Below are 20327 nucleotides of genomic sequence, written 5' to 3' on the forward strand. Positions count from 1 at the left end.
CTTCCTCCATTCCTGAGGTCCCTTGGGCCAAAAACCTGCCCTCCAATAACCGGAACAGGAAAAAAGACCCAAGATCTCTCACAATCTTTGACCCGCACCATGTTCTTCAGAAGTATCATCGACGTCCCCACGTGGACATATTCCTTGCATTGTGGCAGTTGTTAGATCATAACCATCGAACAGTGGGGTTCCACCAGAGGAGTAAGCTTTTTCTGTGGTAGCTGAAATGACCACAAGTTGCCGTGCAGTGTCGCGAACTAAAAAGTACTTAATAAAATGTAGCGCACAACAAAAGATGAAGACAACAACAAGCAAAACCGCACCTACAGTAAGACCAATCTTGACAAACCATGCTCCTCAAGACCCTAATATAGTATTCAGCCAATCAAAAGCCCGATGACCAAACCCTGCATTGTTTCTATTTTTATCTCCCTTCTTAGATTGTTTAGTTTTTTCATTGCTTAAGTCAAAGATCCCCCAGGGCGAGTGCCGTTAGGTATAAAGGTAGAGCAATGTTCCCCAAACATCACACAAACTCCGCCTTTTTCTTCCTGCATCCAATCTAAGGCCTGTCTGTTTTGTCATGTAATTTTAGTGGTAGTATCCAATTGTTCTCCGAAGGCCACAACGGCATCATCAGTTTAATTGATAAATCTCTGTTTTTGTAATAAAGTTAATTAATCCATTGAGATAAGAGCTTCCCAGTCCGCGGCAATCTCATTGCGGGCCTTAAACCCGTTAGGAATACCTCTTGGCTGTCCTATATTAGCAATCTGAATTGTCGGATCAGGGACATACCGTCGCTTAGTTCGGCGACTGTAACGTAGCGTCAAGCTGCATGTGGCAATATAACTACCTCGTGTCGGAGCATTACGCGGGCAAAGCTGCCACTCCTGTCAGTGGGCAGCGTCATGCGCAATCCTGCCTTCTTACCTCCCAGCCAGTAATTATCTGTCAGTGGGATTCGTTGAGAATTTAAAACAGCCCCAAATGTGGTGTCCACATCCATTTGAATTGTATTCCCACAAAGACCCATAAAGTAGCCTACTAGCGTGAAGCCATTTCACTTAAAGCTTTCAAAACTCAACCCTTCCCTTTTCCTGAAAGCAGCCTCGGGAAACATGTAATTAGTCTTACTGGTCAACCATGGGTTACTATATCAACCCCACCGTTGATGTTGCTGCTAGCCCACGTCATCCTGCAGATATAATGTACTGGCCTGAAGTAGCAGGCACCAAAAGGGGGCAAGGGGATTGCCTGTACGTTGATGAATCATTAGAGTAAAGGGGTCAGCTACTGTGCTGCAAACACCATTCAGTACAGATGCTCAAGTTAAAGGGCATATGGACAACATAGTATGAGGGGGTTAACTTAGTACACAAGAAGCAGTCCTGCCAAGCCATTACTACGACCGTGTAGTTTGCCCATTGATACCAGTGATTGTCACGGGCGTGTACCCATGCTTGGCAGCAAAGTAACCCTGGTATTACCTGTCCAGGTTTGCCAAGTTAATGGTCGCCAAGTCTGATTATGCAGGCCTGGCATCAGAGAGGTGGTTATCAGGGACATCCCCCATGTCTTCCCCTTTCCTTGCTGCCAGGAGGACTGTTCTCGACATCTCCATAAGTATCATTTTTGGAATGATCAGGATTCCCAAGAACTTCACCTGTACCTTGTTCAGAACCCTATGGAGGCGTACTCGCCTCCTGTGTGCCCTACCCGCGTCCATGTTTTTCAGCCTTAACTCCACTTACCTCAGTGTTAGAGTTAATATATGCTGATGAGAGAGGTTTAGTACAATGATTATGGCGGTACCATATGTGTCGTCCTTCCAACTGGATGGCGGTAGATGATGCCTTAATCACTAAGAAAGTTCTCTCTCTCCTCGACTCATTTCAGCATCTTCGAAAAATCCGCACATACACACAATCCTCGAGCTTACTCGGTCCTTCCTCGTTGACAGCTGTCAGTTCCCTTTGTATTTCCAGCAGGTGGATAGTTTCATGTATCATAGGTTGCCGCTGCATATATTGCTGAAGTTCTAAGCTTAACTGCTCCAAGCTAGGCCCTTTGTATGGGCCTCTCCACCTGGGCACTGGCACAGGTCTACCTGTGAGCATCTCAAGCGGTGTGAGCATCTCATGTAGTGTTAGATTGTAAAGCCAGCGAAGCACATCAATCCAATTCAGGTTGGTGCTTGCGCAGATCTTGTTTAATTTGGCTGTCAATGTCCCATGAATTCTTTCCACCATACCCTGTGACGGGGGATGATATACGCATCCAAACCTCTGTTTGATTTTCAAAGAATGCAGCATCAAATTAACTACGTTTTGAATGAAGGCAAACCCATTCTCTGAGCTGATTTCCAACGGTATACCAACCCTTGAGATATCTTTATTCGTCATAAATGTCACTACTATCCCAGCAACTGCTTTCAATCTTATTTCCACTGGTGCAGCTGATTTTTTTCTCCCCCCATCTGTATCATGTTGCGACCACAAATTGCCAGGTAATGTATATTGCTCATTACCATACTGATCATCTTCCCCCACTGTTGCTGGTATGCTCCGCTGGGATGTTACCTTGGCTTCCTTTGGATTCCCTGTCAAGTTGCAGCACGCTAGTGTTTTAATATAGCTGCCATCCCTGGATTCCCAAACCCCTGTCGTGAGCATATACCATTCCCTAATTGTTTCTACATGCCTGGCCAGAGGGCCTAAATCTTTAGATTGACATCCCTTATTTACCAGTAAGGCTACATGCAGTGCAGAGCCTGGTTCACTCTACCAATCTGGCAGGAATGGATTTTTCTCTATTTGCAGGATCACTTCCTGCTCCTCTAAGAACATTGCTTCACTTCTCAAATTTTGTGGAGCCCCAATGTCTTTCTAACACCTCATCCGGAGACTCATCAAATATCACTGCATAGTCCAGTTCAGACTTAGGTGGTCTTGCTTTAGTCAACATCGTAAACACCTCTGCTTCCCACATCCCCCAAATGTCTTGAATATCACTTGCTATATCCCCTATCCAATAAACATTAACATCTTTAACTTCTGGCATAATTAATTGTATATTGGCCTTTTCTACGACTAAGTCCTGCTATGTGCACTCCAAACTTACTTCTAACTGTCAGCTATGTTTATTTGAACTGTTTGTGAGTAATTATGAGACCATCTTCTTTGCTTCTCATTGAGGCGGGTTTGTGTTTTTGCTGAGTTTGAAGGAACTGTGAAGGAGCAGAGGGAAATACTCATCCACAGTAAGTCAGGTAATAAGTAGAAACATGTTAGCATACTTTACATGCACATGAAGTATATGTGCTGTGTGTTAGTGGTGAGGCTGGTTGGTGGGATAAACAGAGAGGAAGTTTAGGGATGATAAGTAAGTTTGATGATACAACTATTCACAGGGTGATTGGCAGTGAAGAAGATAATCTCAGGTTACAGATAGAAACAGACAAATTTGTCAGTTGGGCATGTCAGTGGTAGATGAAATTTAACTTTGATAAATGTGAGATGATGCTTCTTGCCAGGAGGCACAAGACAAGACAGTACTCAATTAGTGGTGGGATACGAGGAAGCTCAGAGGAAATAAAGATCCCTCAATGTGGCAGAAGTGGTTAATGGTTCAGAGAAAACGATATCTTTACAAGCAGGGATTTCCTGCCGGTGCTCTGGAGGTCTTTGGTTCAGTCACAATTGGAGTTTTGTGTGCAGTTCTGGTCGCTGTACGATAAGAAGGATGTGATTGGATTAGACAGGGTGCACAAAGACATTCGTGAAAATGTTGCTGGGAGAGTAGCAGTTTAGTTGTGAAGACAGATTCTGGATAAGGTCGAGTTGCGATCTTACGAGTAGAAATAAGAGGATAAGACTATGAGGGGCATGGATTGGGGGAATCTAAAGCAGTTTTTCCCCTTCTCTGAAGACCCAAGAGCAATGTGGCCCATTTTTTAGCTGAAAGGCTCGAGGTTCAAAGGGAAGATGATACCCAGAGGACGGTCGGTTGAGTTGGGAATCTTCAAAATCTTTAAAAAGTACTTGAATGACAATCAAGACAATGGAGTAAGTTTTGAAATGGGACTCGTGTAGTTTATAATATAATTTTCGAGTTACAACCACGATGGATCGATGAGTCAAGTCTATCTCATATGATGTTATCATTCAATGATTTGTAAGTTAACTTTCTGAATTAGTTTCTGTTTTTAGATTAGATTAGACAATTCACAGTGTGGAAACAGGTCCCACAGCCCAACAAGTCCACACCGACCCTCCGAAGAGCAACCCGCCTAAACCCATTCCAATGCATTTACCACTTCACCTAAAACTACGGGCAATTTAGCATGGCCAATTCACAGAAGTTGCACCTAACTAATTTTTGTCTTCGCTTTGAAGAAGTATTAACTAGTGTACGTTCAAGCTGTTGTGATGGTTACTATGAACTTCTGGTTCTGATTCAGAGAATTCATTCACAGATAGATTTTGCCAAACGAGTTGCAAAAGTGAATTAAAAGGAAAGCAATAATATAACCATGTTGAACGGAACACCTCTCAACGAACTCTACAACGAGAGGCATTGAATGACCGAATAGCCTCAGCAACAACAAGTGTCCTCGGTGAAAAGAAGTGCAAAAAAATTATATTTGTGGGACTAATTGTGAGAGAAATAAAACAAGTCTTGTCGTTTGAAGACAACCTGCAATTCGCATTTGAGACCCAAGTGGATCCAATTAATTTAGAAATTGGGGTATTCAAATTGGCTTAGTGAAAAACATCATTAAAGTAAACCTGTTGGGAAAATTTGGTTGTTGAAAATGATTAAAACTTTGAAAGTGTCGTCATAATTTCCCAAGGGATATTCCACACAATATAAAGTGAAGTCTCTGAAACTGTGCTACCTCCAATTCGAAATAATGCTCCAATTCCAACAGATTCATAGCTGCAGCAAGGGAGAGTTAGTGCCACAAACAATAAAATGTATCATCCAAGGCAACTGATCAAAAACGTTTACTACACCATCATTGCTGTTGTTGGAGTTTCTGGTAAGTCTTGGAACCGTTCATGTTGAACATATCTCTGCATCTTCCAATTAGAATTATTCGGAATGTGGGTTCCTATTCAAAGAGGAACAAGTAACTCCAGTGTCCAAGTGTTACTGGGAGCATCTCTCAAAGTAAAATTAGACTGAGTGTGGGTTACTAACTGGAGGGGAACAACTTACCCCAGTGGCTTTGTGTACGTAGGAGTATCTATGAATATAGAATGTAACTGTTTGTGGTGAACCGAATTCAAGTGAATACCTGACTACGTTCATGTCGAGGACCATAATTTGACTGTAAACGTGGAATGCTTCTTTCATAAAACATTTCTAATTTCTGATGTGTTCACTGATGAAATTGTCATTGTAGATTGTGAATACAATTGAATGCAAATTAGATCAATCGTTGATGTCTATAGTTAGTCCTAAGTTTGCAAAGTTAAATGTTCTATTGGGGGTACGTATATGTGACTCATTCGCATATCGTGAAAATAACAGAACAGCAATGTCAATTCACTCATTTGTCCGATGGACACATAATGTTTACTTTAAAAACCTTTTGGACTGATTGACATTCCAGCATGGTTAGGGCAAACCTGTATCATGGCTACTACATTTCTTTGTCGAGACGTTAAACATGAAGGATCTGGACTAACAACTGTTGACACTATTTCGCACCTGCATCTGGTAAGATTTTGATTAACAATGTTTGAATCGGTTATTCAAAATCTAAGCGCAGTTGATGTTTGAAGTGATCACTGTCCATTACTTTGTGATGTGTGTCCTCCTTGAGAGGAAGAGGCTTTGTTAAGGACGTTGCACCAGTTAGTTTTAAGGCAATATTATTAAAAAGCATTTTAAATTTAAAAGGAAAAAAATCTGATGCAATAAATAATGGTCATAAGCACTTGCTATATTATGGCTGTGATAAATAATTGAATTAGAGAGGATTACAGAAAAGAAAGAGAATACAATAAAGAATGTTGTATATTAATACAGAAAATCGTGAACAAGATTTTTGACTTCAAGCATATTCGTGAGATTCTGCTGGCCGTTGACATAATTCATGTTACTGGCAGAGATCATAAATCTAATTTTCCAAGCAGAGAGCATTTGTCTTCTTTTCGTGTGATAATGATAAACGTTCGGATTCTGCCAGATATCCAACCTCATCACACAACCCCAATTTTTGTTCCACAGCTTCTGACCAGTTAACATGACCATGTGTTAAACTCTAAAGTGCGACAAACTCCGGATTGTTTAACTTGTAATTACAAAATATTTATTCCTTAATCAGATGTTCCTATTTTCAGTTTTTTTTTGATTAACTGAAAAAGAAAAATCTCTGCGTTCTTAACGTATAAATTATAAACATACACTGACAACAGGAAGCCTTGAAGAAACTGGAGTCAATGCGATTACCACTCTTTTTATTATTGCACTGCCTACAGGTAAGATGGTTCTGGCACTAAAATGACAATCATCTCAGCTGTCATACATTGATGCACGAATTCTGCAAGGTCGTGTCCTTGGCCCCAAACTCTGCAGGTGCCTCACCAATACCCTTCCCTCCACTTGTCATGTCCAAAGCGAAGATGTTTCCTCACAATTACACCACGTTCAGCACAGTTTGCAACTCCTTGTATAATGAAGACATTTGTGTCCCAAAACTTCATGATAGCATCCAGCTTGGCATGGTAATTGATAAATAACATTCGCACTCCGCAAACGTTAGGCAATAATAATCTTAAGCAGTAAGAATCTGCTTAAGCAGTAAGAATAAGCAGTAAGAAAGCAGTAAGCAGTACGATGAGCATCATAGAGTTGTACGATGTAAGCGCACTCTTCAGTCCAACTTGTCCATGCCGACTAAGTTCTGCATTTCATAGAATCCACATCGTGTGCAAACAGGCAGTTCAGTCCAACAAGTCTGCATCCGATGCCCCTCCGTTATCCTCTGCATTTCCAATGGCTAACGCACCTAACCTACACATCCCTGAACACCAAGGATAATTTGGCATAGTCATACCACCTGACATGCACATTTTTGGACTTTTGTAGGAAGTTGGTGCATCCTGCAGAAACTGACGGAAAACACGGGTAAAACGTGTAAACTCCACATAGACAGTTGCAGTGAGGCTGGAATCTAACCTGACTCCCATGTACTGTGAGGCAGCAATGAAAACCACTGAATCACTGAGCCATTCAAAGCCCTCTATACAATTCCTATTCATGTTCCTGTCCAAATGCCTTTTAAATATTGCATCTGTACCGGTATTTGTCAATTCTTGCGGCAGTTCATTACAAAACTAAATCACGTTCTGTGTGAAACAGTTGCCCATCAAGAGTCTCCGAGTCGTTGTTTTCCTGATTCCGGGTGTGTGTGTTTTTTTTTGTGAGTGTTTTGTTATGGGAAACTACAGCTAAACAGAGTAAACTGTAAAGCAAAATAAATACCTTCTCCCGACCCACCCCGAACCCGACCCCAAAAGGACGGATTGAGTACCTGGTCGTGTTTCTGAGATTAATGTTCTGCCCATGTGATTCTGTTTGTCTTTTGAAAGTGCAAGTTATTTCACTTGAGAGAAGCTGCTGTCGTGGTTCTCATGACATTGTACTGAACAAAAAGAAACCTGAGTTCTAAAATTCAACATGTATCGAGAAAATTTAATTAATCTTTTCTAATCTATTTTCTTGTATTTTCGTTCATCTTACAGTTAGTCTGGTTGCAATTGCATTCTTATCTCGGAGCAAGTGTGGCCTTTCAACAAGTTCCACTCACTATCTCGTAGCCATGGCAGTGTCTGATCTATTCTTCATAATTTTTGATATCATATTTGATGAGTTTGTTTACTATTATTATCCGCAGTCTTTTCTGGACATTTATCCTGTGTGTAGTGTTCTCCACGTCCTGAGCTGCTTTACTGTTGATTGTTCTGTCTGGTTCACTGTTGCTTTTACATTTGATCGATTTGTAGCCATTTGTATTCATCAGATAAAATCTCAGTATTGCACAGCGAAAACAGCAATGAGAGTTCTGGCAACAATCTGCATTTTCTTCTCTTTAAAGAATATTCCCAATTATTTCAAATTTGAATCGGGAAGGATCATTAGAAACATTCCATGGTACTGTTACACAAGAGACAGTTATTATGACAATGTACATTGGGTGAGTTTTACATATATTGCAATATTTTTAACACCATTTTTCCCATTCATTTTTATTGTCTTCCTCAAAACATTCTGACCGTCAGACACATCTTTGAGGCAGTTTATGCACGTAAAGGACTGAGGGGTCAGAGAAAAACAGAGAATGACCCAGAGATAGACAGCAGAAAGAAATCTGTGATTTTACTCTTTGCCATATCCTGAAGAAGGGCTTATGCCCGAAACGTCGATTCTCCTGTTCCCTGGATGCTGCCTGACCTGCTGCGCTTTTCCAGCAACACATTTTCAGCTCTTTGCCATATCCGCCAATTTTATCCTTCTCTGGTTTGTGCATATTTTATATATGTTCTATGTTGGTTATTACGTGGATGATTTTTATCTCTTTGAACAAGTTGCATACGTTCTGCGGAACCTAAGTGACACAGAAAAAAATTAGAGACCAGTTAAAGTATGCCGTGAAATTCCAGTTATAAAAACAATTCAATTGATGAATTAATCCAAGTGACTGAGAGCCAACATGAGATGCAGCAGATAATGGAAGGAGGTGTCCACGTGAGGAATGAACGAAAGGGAAAAAGAGGAGTAGCAACAGGATTTTGTTGTTTTTTCCAATGAGAAAGAAATGACTCCATCCAAGGAGCAACATGGAAGAGACTAGAGGAACAAAGTCAAAGTAAACTGCTGATAGCAATGAGCAGCAGAATATAGAAAGCTAAACAACAAAGCCCAAACCGACAGAGGAATGATTCATGCCTCAGAACAAAAACTCATCCAAACAATCACTGCATAGCAAGTGAAACAGACACAAAAATAAACTATCTGGTAAATGTATCATCGCTCACTGCAGGCAAGAGTCGGAAACTCTTTCTCACAGAACTCTCGGATTCACACATCTGGACAATTTACAAAAACACAAGAAGCTTCCAATTAAAAAGATTAAATAGCATACTGTATAAAATATGTTTTTAAATCATAAATGTGTGTCCAGGGATACTTTGTTTCCATTCAGTTTCCCCGGCTTGATCCAGATATCAGTTACTTCCTTTGTTTACTTTTCTCATGATTCATGTAATCTGAGACAGAGGACCGCAAAAAATGTTGCTGTATGATCTAATCCTTTTTTTAGGTATTTACGTATTACAGGTCATTTCCTCAAATTCCAGGAGCAGCAAATACTGTTTTCTAAGCTGTTGCATTGTTTTGGAAATTTTGGGGAAAAGAAAGATTAGAATAAAAATGACACTTAAAAAAAAACAGAGAGACAAAGGCAAGAACCTCGTGCTCAAGGTATTAAAGGAGAAAGAAACCGACACAACTGCTTACACAGCTGTTTCAGGGAAGTATCTTTGGACATCGAAGTGCATCTATGAAAAATTAAGCAACAGTCAAATTCCAAGATGAACTTGAAGGAACCTGCGAGAGAGAGCTCGCAGTACAGGAGCAGCTAAGTGCATAGTTTTTAAAATATTTTAAGTGGAACCTTACTGCCCTTTTTTGGAAGTCTGCAATCGTGAACAGAGTGGGTTCTTTGTGATGATGTGTTTATTGAGTTCTGCCTCTTGATTACATTCAAAAATACAAAATATTGATACTGAAGTGCCTGGAACAGTGCTTTATTAGAGCAGTTAGACTGTGCTATTTCTTGCACCTATAGATTGTTCAGGTGCAAAGATTGCCTTTAGGAGAGTAATGTGCTCTTCCTCTACGATTTGAGGGGTGAGGGAGAGTTTCCATGCTACTGTTGAGTATGTTGGCAGTAAGAGTGTTTGGTTATGAATTCAATAACATTATTTTGATCAGTTGCAACGGCAGTTAGTGGCAGTGAAGAATTTACAGGAGCATAGCAGTTATAGGAAGGGAGAAAATCCGCAGATACAGTCTTGTAGATGGGTTACGTCTATTCAAGTTAGGAAGAAGAGGCAGGTAGTGCTGGAGTTTCTGGTGGCTATCCCCATCTCAAACAAGTATGCTGTTTGGGATGTACTCGAGATGGACCTCAGATGAATGTAGCACCAGCAGTCAAGTTTCTGTCACCAAGGCAGGCTTTAATGTAACGTAGAATGACAGGTTCCAAGCAATTGGTTGTGATAGGAACCTCTAAATTCAGAGGTACATACATTCTGCAGGGGACTGCGCGAATGGCTTGTTGCCTCACCGGTGCAAGGATCAAGAATATCTCGGACAGGGTGTACAATGCGCTCAAAGGTAAATACAATGACTGCATATGCTGGAAACCAGATTCTGGAATACCGTTTTGCTGTAAAAGCACAGCAGTTCAGGCAGCATCCGAGGAGCAGTGAAATCGACGTTTCTGGCAAAAAGCTCTTCATCAGGAATACAGGCAGAGTGCCTGAAGGGTGGAGAGATAAATGAGAGGAAGGTGGGGGTGGGGAGAAACTAGCTTAGAGTACAATAGGTGAGTGGGGGTGGGGATGAAGGTGCTAGGTCAGAGAGGAGGGTGGAGTGGACAGGTGGAAAAGAAGATTGGCCGGTCGCACAGGTCATAGGGACGGTGCTGAGCTGGAAGTTGGGAACTGGGGTGTGGTGGGGGATGGGGAAATGAGAAAACTGATGAAGTCCACATTGATGTCATGCTATTGAAGTGTTGTGAGGCAGAAGATGATGCGTTCTTCCTCCAGGCGTCGGGTAGTGAGTGAGGGGGCGGTGAAGGAGGCCCAGGACCTCCATGTCCTCGACTGAGGGGGAGGGGGAGTTGAAATGTTGGGCCACAGGGCGGTATGGTTGGTTCGTGTGGGTGTCCCAGAGATGTTCCCTAAAGCAAAGCGTTAAAAAAAGAAAGCAGGTGAACCCAAAGGCATCGTAAGAAAATGGAGCAAAAGAGGACAGGGAGAGTATTTTTTGATAAGGGATAGCATTACATCCAAAGATAGACCTAAGACGAACCAGAACGGGACATGAGAATTCATTGGCGGATCAAGGAACCCCCTAATGATTTCTATAGCATCATCAGGAAGAAAAGAATGAATAGAGTAAGATTAGGGCTAATGCAGCATAGTAGTGCAAAGTGGTGTGTGGAGTCAGAGGGGATAGATTAAGCTCTAAATGAACACGTTTCGTCAGTATTCACACTAGGAAAAGACAATATGTGCGAGGATAATACTGAAATACAAGCTACTAGACCAGATGGGATTGCAGTGCATAAGGAGGAGGTGTTAGCAGTTCTGGAAACTATGAAAATAGATAAGTCCCCTGGGCTGGATAGGATTTATCCTTGGATTCTCAGGGAAGTCAAGAAGGAGATTGCCTAGCCTTTGGGTTTGATTTTTATAACGTCATTGTCTCCAGGATTCGTGCCAGATGACTGGAGGATTGCAAATGTTGTTCCCTTGTTCAAAAAGGGGAGTCGAGACAACCTTGGAAATTATAGACCAGTGACCCTTACTTTGGTTGTCAGCAAAGTTTTGGAAAGGGTTGTTAGAGACAGGATTTATAATCATCGAGAGATGAATACGTTCATTAGGGATAGTTAACACGGTATTGTTAGGGGTAAGTCGTGCCTCACGAGCTTTAGTTAGTTCTTTGAGAAGATGATCAAGCAGGTGGATGGTGGTAAAGCAGTTGATATCGTAGATATGAATTTCAGTAAAATGTTTGATAAGTTTTCCACTGTAGGCTATTGCACAAATACGGCGACATGGGATTGAGGGTGATTTAGCAGTTTGGATAAGAAATTAGCTAGCTGAAGGCATACAGAAGGTGACAGTTGATGGGAAATATTCATCCTGGAGTTTGGTTATGAGTGGCGTTCTGCAAGGATCTGTTTTCGGGACACTGTTTTTCATTTTTATAAATGGCGTGAATGAGAGCATCGAAGTGTGGGTTAGTAAATTTGCGGATGACACGAAGGTTGGTCTGTTGTGGATAGCGGTGAAGGATGTTGTATTTTACAGAGAGATATAGATAAGCTGCATAGTTGGGCAGACTGTTGGCAAATGAAGTTTAGTGTGGAAAAGTGTGAGGTGATTCACTTCGGAAGAAGTAACGGGAATACAGAGTACTGGGCTAATGGTAAGATTCTTGGTAGTGTAGATGAGAAGAGAGATCTTGGTACAAGGTACTTAAGATCCCTGAAAATTACCGCCAAGTTTGATCGGGGAGTAAGAAGGCAGACAGTTTGTGAGCTGTTATTGATCGAGGGATTGATTTTCGGGTCCACGAGATCATGCTGAAACTTAAAAAAACAATACTGGTACAACCACATTTGGATTTTTGCATACAGTTCTGGTTACCGCATTATGGGATGGATGTGGCTGCTTTCGAAATATTACAGAGGGGATTTGCCAGGATGTCGCCAGTTGTGGAGGGAAGGTTAGATGGGCTTCAGGGTGATTCCACAGGTCGGCGCAACATCGAGGGACAAAGAGAACGTAACGTGTGTTGTTTTATGTACCTAAGGAGGATGCGCTTGGTAACACATCCAGGGATGTGGAGCGGGAACTTTGAAAGTAATTGTTCTATACACCCTACAATAATCAACTGGAAATTGATAAACAATCTTGCAAGGGGATCGTAGTTATCTGTAAGAACAATACAATGGTAATGGTAGGGGATTTTAACCTTGCAAAAATAAACTAAAATTGCTGTAGTTTTAAGGGTTTAGACGGAGAGGAATTTGTCAAGTGTGTGTCAAGAAAACGTTCTAATAAATTATGTGGATGTCTCGACTTGACACAGTGAATAACTTAACTTACTCTTGAGAAACTATGCAGAGCAGGTCACTGAGGTGTCAGTTGGGGAGCCTGTTGGGCCAGAGACCATAACTCTAATGTTTTAAAACAGTGATGGGAAAATATAGACCGGTTCTAAAACTTAATGTTCTAAAGGGGAGGAACGCCAATTTTGAAGGTATGAGGAATGAATTTTCCGAAGCTGACTGGGGGCGAATATTCGCCAGTAAAGCAACATTTGGAAAATTAGATGCCTTCAAAAATGCGATAATCAGAATCCAGAGACAGTATGTTCCTGTTCGGGTGAAGGACATTGCTAGTCTGAAAAGGGAATACTGGATCACGAGAGAAATTAAGGTTGTGGTTAAGAAATCGAAGGAAGCATATGTCAGGTATCGACAGCAGAGATCGAGTGAATCATTAGCAGAGTATAAAGGTAGTCGGAATATACTTGAGAGGGGAATCAGGAGTGTGAGAAGGGAACATGAGATAACTTTGGCAAATAGGGTTAATGAGAATTCAAATGCATGTCATAAATAAAAGAAGGACAAAAGGCTAACTCGGGAGAGAGTAGGATCCCTTAAACTCAGCAATGCAGCCGGTGAATGGAGCGGCAGGAGGTGGGGATATTCTAAATGAGTATTTTGCATTAGTGTTTACTATGAAGAAGAAAATTGAAGGTGGGGAAATCGATGGTGATATCTTGGAAAATGTCCATATTAGAAGGGAGCAGGCGCTGGATGTCTTAAAATGCATATAGGTGGATAAATCCCAGGACTTTATCAGGTATACTCGCGAGCTCTGTGGGAAGCTGGAGAAATGATTGCTGTGCACTTTGCTGAGATCTTTGCTTCATCAATATTCAGAGGTGACGTGCCACATGACTGGCGGTTCATCGAAGTGGTGTCACTATTTGAGAAAGGTAGGAAGGAAATGCAGACCAAAAAAAATAAAACAAATATCAGTGATGGGCTAGATTGTGGAAGGAATCCTGAGGGTGAAGATATGCAAGTATTTGGAATGACAAAGATTGATTAGGGAGAGTCAACACTGTTAAAAACTTGAGAAGTCATGTTTCACTAACCTGATTGAATTTTTTGAAGAAGTAATGGAAGATGAATGATGAGGGCAGAATGGTGGTTGTGATCTTTAGAGTCTTTCGTAATGCATTTGCAAGATAGCATATGGTCGAGTGGTTAGCATGGTTAGGTCACATGGAATATAGGGATAACTGGCTATTTCGATCCCGAACTGGCTCCAAGATAAAAGAGAGCCGGTGGTGTTGGTTGTTTGTTTTCCAGGCTGGAGGCCTCTGACCAATGTTTTGCCACAAGGAATCGGCGATGGGTCCACTGTTTTTCGTTATTATTTTTAATGATTTGGAAGTGAGCATAGGAGTTATTGTTAGGTAGTTTATAACTGTTAGCAAAACTGGAAATGCAGTGGACAGCGAAGAACGTTATCTCAGAGTACAATGGGAACTTGATCGGTTGGACCAGTGGGCGGAGGAGTGGCAGATCGAGTTTAATTTCGATAAATGTGATGTGCTGCATTTTGGAAAGGCAAATCAGTACATGATATGTGCAGGTAATGGTATGTTCATGGGGGTGTGTTGCTGAACAACGAGACCTTGTAGTGTGGGTTCATAATTCCTTGAAAGTGTATTTTCAGGGAGATTGGATCGAGAAGAAGGCGTTTCGTTTGCTTGCCTTTACTTTTCAGTGCATTGAGAATAACAGTTGTGAGGTCCCGTTTCGGCTGTACAGGATATCGGTTCGGCCAATTTATGAATATTTCATGGAGTTCTGGTCTCCCTCCTTTAAGAAGGATGTAATGAAACTTGAAAGCGTTCAGAAAAGATTCACAATAATGATTCAAATTTGAGGGTTTGAGGTATAGTGAGCCACTGAACTGCCTGGGGCTGTTTTCCCTGCAACGATTGTCACAGAGGAGGGAACATTTGTTTTTTTATTTATAAAATCATGAGGGCCTTGGAGAGGGTAATTAAGATTGTATTTTCCATGGGCTGGGGGAATCCAGAAATAGAGGCAATGGCTTTCGGCTGAGGGGCAGGAATTCATAGGGGTAATGTTTTTTACGCAGTACATGATGTGTATTTGGAATGAGCTGCCAGAGGAAGTGGCGAAGGTGGCACATTTCGAACATTTATTGAACGTCTGGATGGGGAGATAACCAGGAAGAGTTTCGAGGCAAATGGGCCAAATGGGACTAATGGACCTGGGATAACTGGTCAGCATGGATGAGAGTCTGTTTCCATGTTGGACAACACTACGAGACACCAATAAGAGCATGGCTGAACTGTGATCTAACCCCTCATTCCTTCCTTTTTCCCTTACCTGCAACATTTCCGTCCTCAATTCGATTTCAAACAGTAACACACTTCCCGTTGTGTTATGGAATAGAACATAGAACATAGAACATAGAAGAATACAGCGCAGTACAGGCCCTTCGGCCCTCAATGTTGCGCCGATCCAAGCCCACCTAACCTACATTAGCCCACTATCCTCCATATGCCTATCCAATGCCCGCTTAAATGCCCATAATGAGGGAGAGTCCACCACTGCTACTGGCAGGGCATTCCATGAACTTACGACTCGCTGAGTAAAGAACCTACCCCTAACATCTGTCCTATACCTACCCCCCCCCCCTTAATTTAAAGCTATGCCCCATTGTAATAGCTGAATACACATGGTCGTCGTCCTCATCCCTTGTGGCATGTCCTGCTACCGTGCACAGCATCTGGTTTCAGGTCAGTATGCAGTACAGAAGCCACTCAGGGCCGAGGGGAGATGTGTCTTGAATACATAAAATTGTTGATATCATCGATGAAATTCCAGTCTATAACACCGTATTAATTAAACATTTGAATATTACATTGTGAGTTCGAATAGAGAAAGCTGAATTTTATTTTCTGTCACATTCTGTTCCTCAGTCAACATTATTTTTGAAGTGTTTCTGTTCCGTGAGGCAGAACACTCCCACCTTCTTAAGGGCTGATAAGAATGGGGGAATAAATGCTGAACTCAACCAATGATGCCCACATCCCATTACCGAATGAAAAAAATCCCTTTGTGTTCCTCATCACTCACTGCCTCTGCAGACAAAGCAAAACATCCTCAATTCCCTCGTCCAACGGCTCGATGACATTGGTAAGGACATTCCGCCCTTAAGCCTGATCTGTCATTCGATGTGGTCATGGCTGATGTGTCCCCTCACTTCATGTTCCTCCCTTTGGCCCACACCCCTCAAGACCTTCACTGACTAAAAATATATCTCTTCGAGATTTAAACTGAACAGCATACCCGGCAACGTCGCTGTTTATGGCAGAGGATTCCAAATCTCTGTCACGCCTTGTGTCTCAAAGCACTTCTTAAATCTCTTCTGAGGTCTCTGGGCATTAAGTCTCAGGCTCTGCTCCATCTCGTTCTACAATCTGCAACCAGCCGGCATTCTTTATCTTAATGGAACATGTCTCATCCAGTTGATATCTTGAAGGTTTTGATTAGATCTCCCCTGAGTCTTTTCAATTTGAGCGGTAATATTTGTACAATCTCTCCTCAGAATTAATCCCCCCATTGCAGAATAATTTTTGCTTCTAACAGTTTCTTCGCGTTCCCCCGATCTATCAATACCTCTGTGTAATTTGGAGGGAGCATCTGCACTGTTTGCAATGCTGCTTAACATTAATCCTATCCCAGTGCTCTGCCTATATTGGGAGCGTATTGTCAAAACAGTGTAGAAAGCGCTTTACTCTGCATTGAACACTGTGTTGCACCTGGCCAGGCAGTGTTTAATGGGGGTAGTATAGAGGGTTATTTACTGTGCATATGACTTCAATCTCCACATGTTTTGGTGAGGTCTAGATTGAAAATGTGAGAGGAGCACATACTCTGATTTAACCCAGAGATGTTGCTGCCCTGAATGTATTTGATGGGCTCAGGATGGGGGAAGTCGGGGATTTTATCAATATCTAACCCACGCTGAAAGTGGCCTGGGAATTTCAATAGCTGCAGAGTAGAGAGAACTCTATTCTCTATGTAATCCCATTCTCTACTTGCACTGGTTTAAATATGGCGAGTCTGGTGAATTGTTAGGAGAACTGAAACAATGCGACATGTGAATTGGTGCTTTGCGGATTTTACACCCAAGACAAGATAAATTAAACGATCATATGTTAATTTGGTAGCAGAAACACAGACAGCTTCTGTTCTGTTACTTATCTCCAAACTTCAGTCTGGTCCAAAAATACTGTCACAGTGTACAATGAATCAAAAGCTGATTTCTGTCCCATATTAATGTATCATCACAATATGAATTTTCGTTACAGAGGGAGTAAATGGAGGAGTTTTTTGAAGGTGATTAAAATGCAAATTCTAGAGACTGCTTGCAGTGAATCCCTGAGACAATGTCACATTTCCCCAGTTTTTGTCTTACTTTCAAAGCACCAAATATCTGCTTGACACAAATATTCCAAAACTGATAGAGTTCACCCACTGAATTGCACGTGTACAGACCTGTTCAGCTCCTGATGATGGGCTTTTGCCCGAAACGTCGATTTTCCTGCTCCACGGATGCTGCCTGCCCTGCTGTGCTTTTCCAGCACCACTAATTCAGACTTGTTCAGTATTGTCGGAAGTTTGCATTCTGTGGAGACAGGCCCCATCCTAAGTCTTTCTCAAATGCCACACAAACCAGCTTATGTAAAGATGAGACGTGAAGGCTCAGCTACAGCGCGTGAGAGTAACAAGGCAGCCAGGAAGGACATAAAGAGAGAGCTGAGAAGAAGATCCAGGAGGGGACATAAGAAGTCTTTGGCAGGTCAGATCAAGGAAACCCGAAAGCATTCTAAAGAATGCTAGGAACAAAAGACTGACTTTATTAAGATCTGGGTCATTCAAGGGCAGAGCATGGAACATTAGAACAGAGAGTGCAGTGCAAGGCATTCGGCCCTCGATGTTGTGCCGACCTGTGGAACCAATCTTTAGCCTTTCCATTCTCAACTAGTTCATTTTCATTCGTATGTGTATCCAATGACCATTTAAAGATGGCGAGCCTACACCTATTTCCGGCAGCGTGTTCCACGCACCTACTATTCTCTGAGTAAAGAAACTACACCTGTCACCAGTCTTATACCTAGAATCCCTCAGTTTAAAGTTATGTCCCCTCGTGCGATCCATCAGCATCTGAGGAAAAGTGCTCTCACTGTCCACATGTTCTAAACCTCTGATTATCTTATATGTTTCAATTAAGTCACCTCTCAAACTTCTTCTCTCTAGTTAAGACAGCTTCAATTCCCTCAGCCATTCATCATTAGACTTTGCCTCCATACCAGGCAGCACCCTTATAAATCTCCTCTTAAATGTTCCAAAGCTTCCATATTCTTCCAATAATGTGGTGCCCAGACTGTACGCACTACTCCAACTGTGGCTGTGCCAGAGTTTTGTACAGGTGCAGCATGACCTCGATGCTCTGAAACGCAATTCCTGTACCAATAAAAGCTAATACACCTAATGCCTTCTTAACAACCTTATAAACCTGGGTGGCAACTTTCAGGGATCTATGTACGTGGACAACAAGATCTCTATGCTCATTTATGCTCACCAAGAATCTTACCATGCGCCCAGTTCTCTTTATTACCATTGCTCCTTCCAAAGTGAATTATCTCACACGTTTCCACATTAAACTCCATTTGCCACCTCTCAGCTCAGCTCTGGAGATTAGCTATGTCCCTCTGTAACCTGCAACATCATTTTGCACAGTCCACAACTCCACTGATCTTCGTGTCATCCGCAAATTTAGGAACACTTTCTGCTACACACTCGTCTCAGTCATTTATAAAAATGACAAAGCACAAAGTCCCCAAAACAGATTATTGTGGTACACCACGAGTAACTGTACTCCAGATTGAAAATTTTCTCCCAACCATCACACTCTGCCCTCTTTGAGCTTGCTAATTTCTGTTCCAAAGCCATTAAATTAACTTTAAGCCCATGCCTCCGTATTTTGTATAATAGTCTACCATTGGGAAACTTATCAAACGCCTTACTGAAATCCATATACACCACATCAACCGCTTTACCGTCATCCACCTGTTTGGTCCCCATTTGAAAGAGCTCATTAAGGTTTGTGAGGCACGAACTACTCTTCACAAAACCATGTTGACTATCATTAATGAGCTTTATTCTCTCTTGATGGTTAGATATTCTATCTCTCAAAACCTTTCCAATATTTTAACTATTTTCGCCAAAGGAAGGCTCACTGGTCCATGATGACCAGGGTTGTCTCTACTCTCCTTCTTGAATAATGGGACCGTATTTGCTATCTTCCAGCCTTCTTGCACTAGTCTTGTAGATAATAACGACATTAAGATCAAAGCAAAAGGCGCTGCAATCTCCTCCCTAACTCGCCAGAGAATCCTATGATAAATCCCAACCAGCCCAGGGGAGTGTTCTGTCTTCACACTTTCCACAATTCCTCATACCTCCTCCTTGTGAACCTCAATCCCGTCTAATCTAATATCTTGTATCTGAGTATTCTCCTCGACAACATTGTCTTTTCCGAGTGGCAATGCTGACGAAAATTATTCATTTGGCGCGTTCCTGTGACTCCACTCACAACTTCCTACTACTATACATGATTGTCCCTCATCTTTCTCTCTTCATACCTTTATTCCTGATATACGTATAGAAAGCTTTCAGGTTTCCCTTGATCTTATCTTCCAACGACTTGTTACGCCCCCTTCTGGCTCTTCGTAGCTCTGTCACTGAGAGCTTTCCTCGCTAACTTGTAATTCACAAATGCCCTTACTGAGCCTTCACGTCTGATCCTAATATAAACTTACTTCTTCCTCTTCTGAAGAGATTCAACATCTTTCGTAAACCACGGCTCCCTGGCTCGACCACTGCCCTACCTGACAGGTGCACATTTATCAAGGTCACGCAATATCTGTTCATTGAATGAGCTCAACATTTCAACTGTGCCAATCCCCTGCAGCTTCCTTCCCCATCCTATGCATCCTAAATCTAGCCTAATCGCATCATAATTCTCTTTCCCCCAACGATAACTCTTGCCCGGCTTTCACGCAACCACATTGTGATCATTATCCTCAAAGTACTCACTTACCTGAAAATCTAGCACCTGACGTGGTTCGTTACCTCGTACCAACTCCAGTGCAGCCTCTGCCCTTGTTAGCTTTTCTACATACTGTATCAGCAAACCACCCTGAACACACTGGACAAAAACTGACCCACCTGTACTCCATCTATGTTATTTTCAATCTAGATTTCGAAAGTTGAACACCCCCATAACAACTACCCTGTTACGTTTGCTACTATCCAGAATTATCTTTGCTCTCTTCTCCTCTACGCCTCTGGGATTATTTGGAAGCCTATAGAAAACAGCCAATTGGGT

Source organism: Chiloscyllium plagiosum, unplaced genomic scaffold, assembly GCF_037043375.1.
Source record: "Chiloscyllium plagiosum isolate Xiang-an unplaced genomic scaffold, Cpla_swu_hap1 HiC_scaffold_39, whole genome shotgun sequence".
NCBI classification, from domain to species: Eukaryota; Metazoa; Chordata; class Chondrichthyes; order Orectolobiformes; family Hemiscylliidae; genus Chiloscyllium; species Chiloscyllium plagiosum.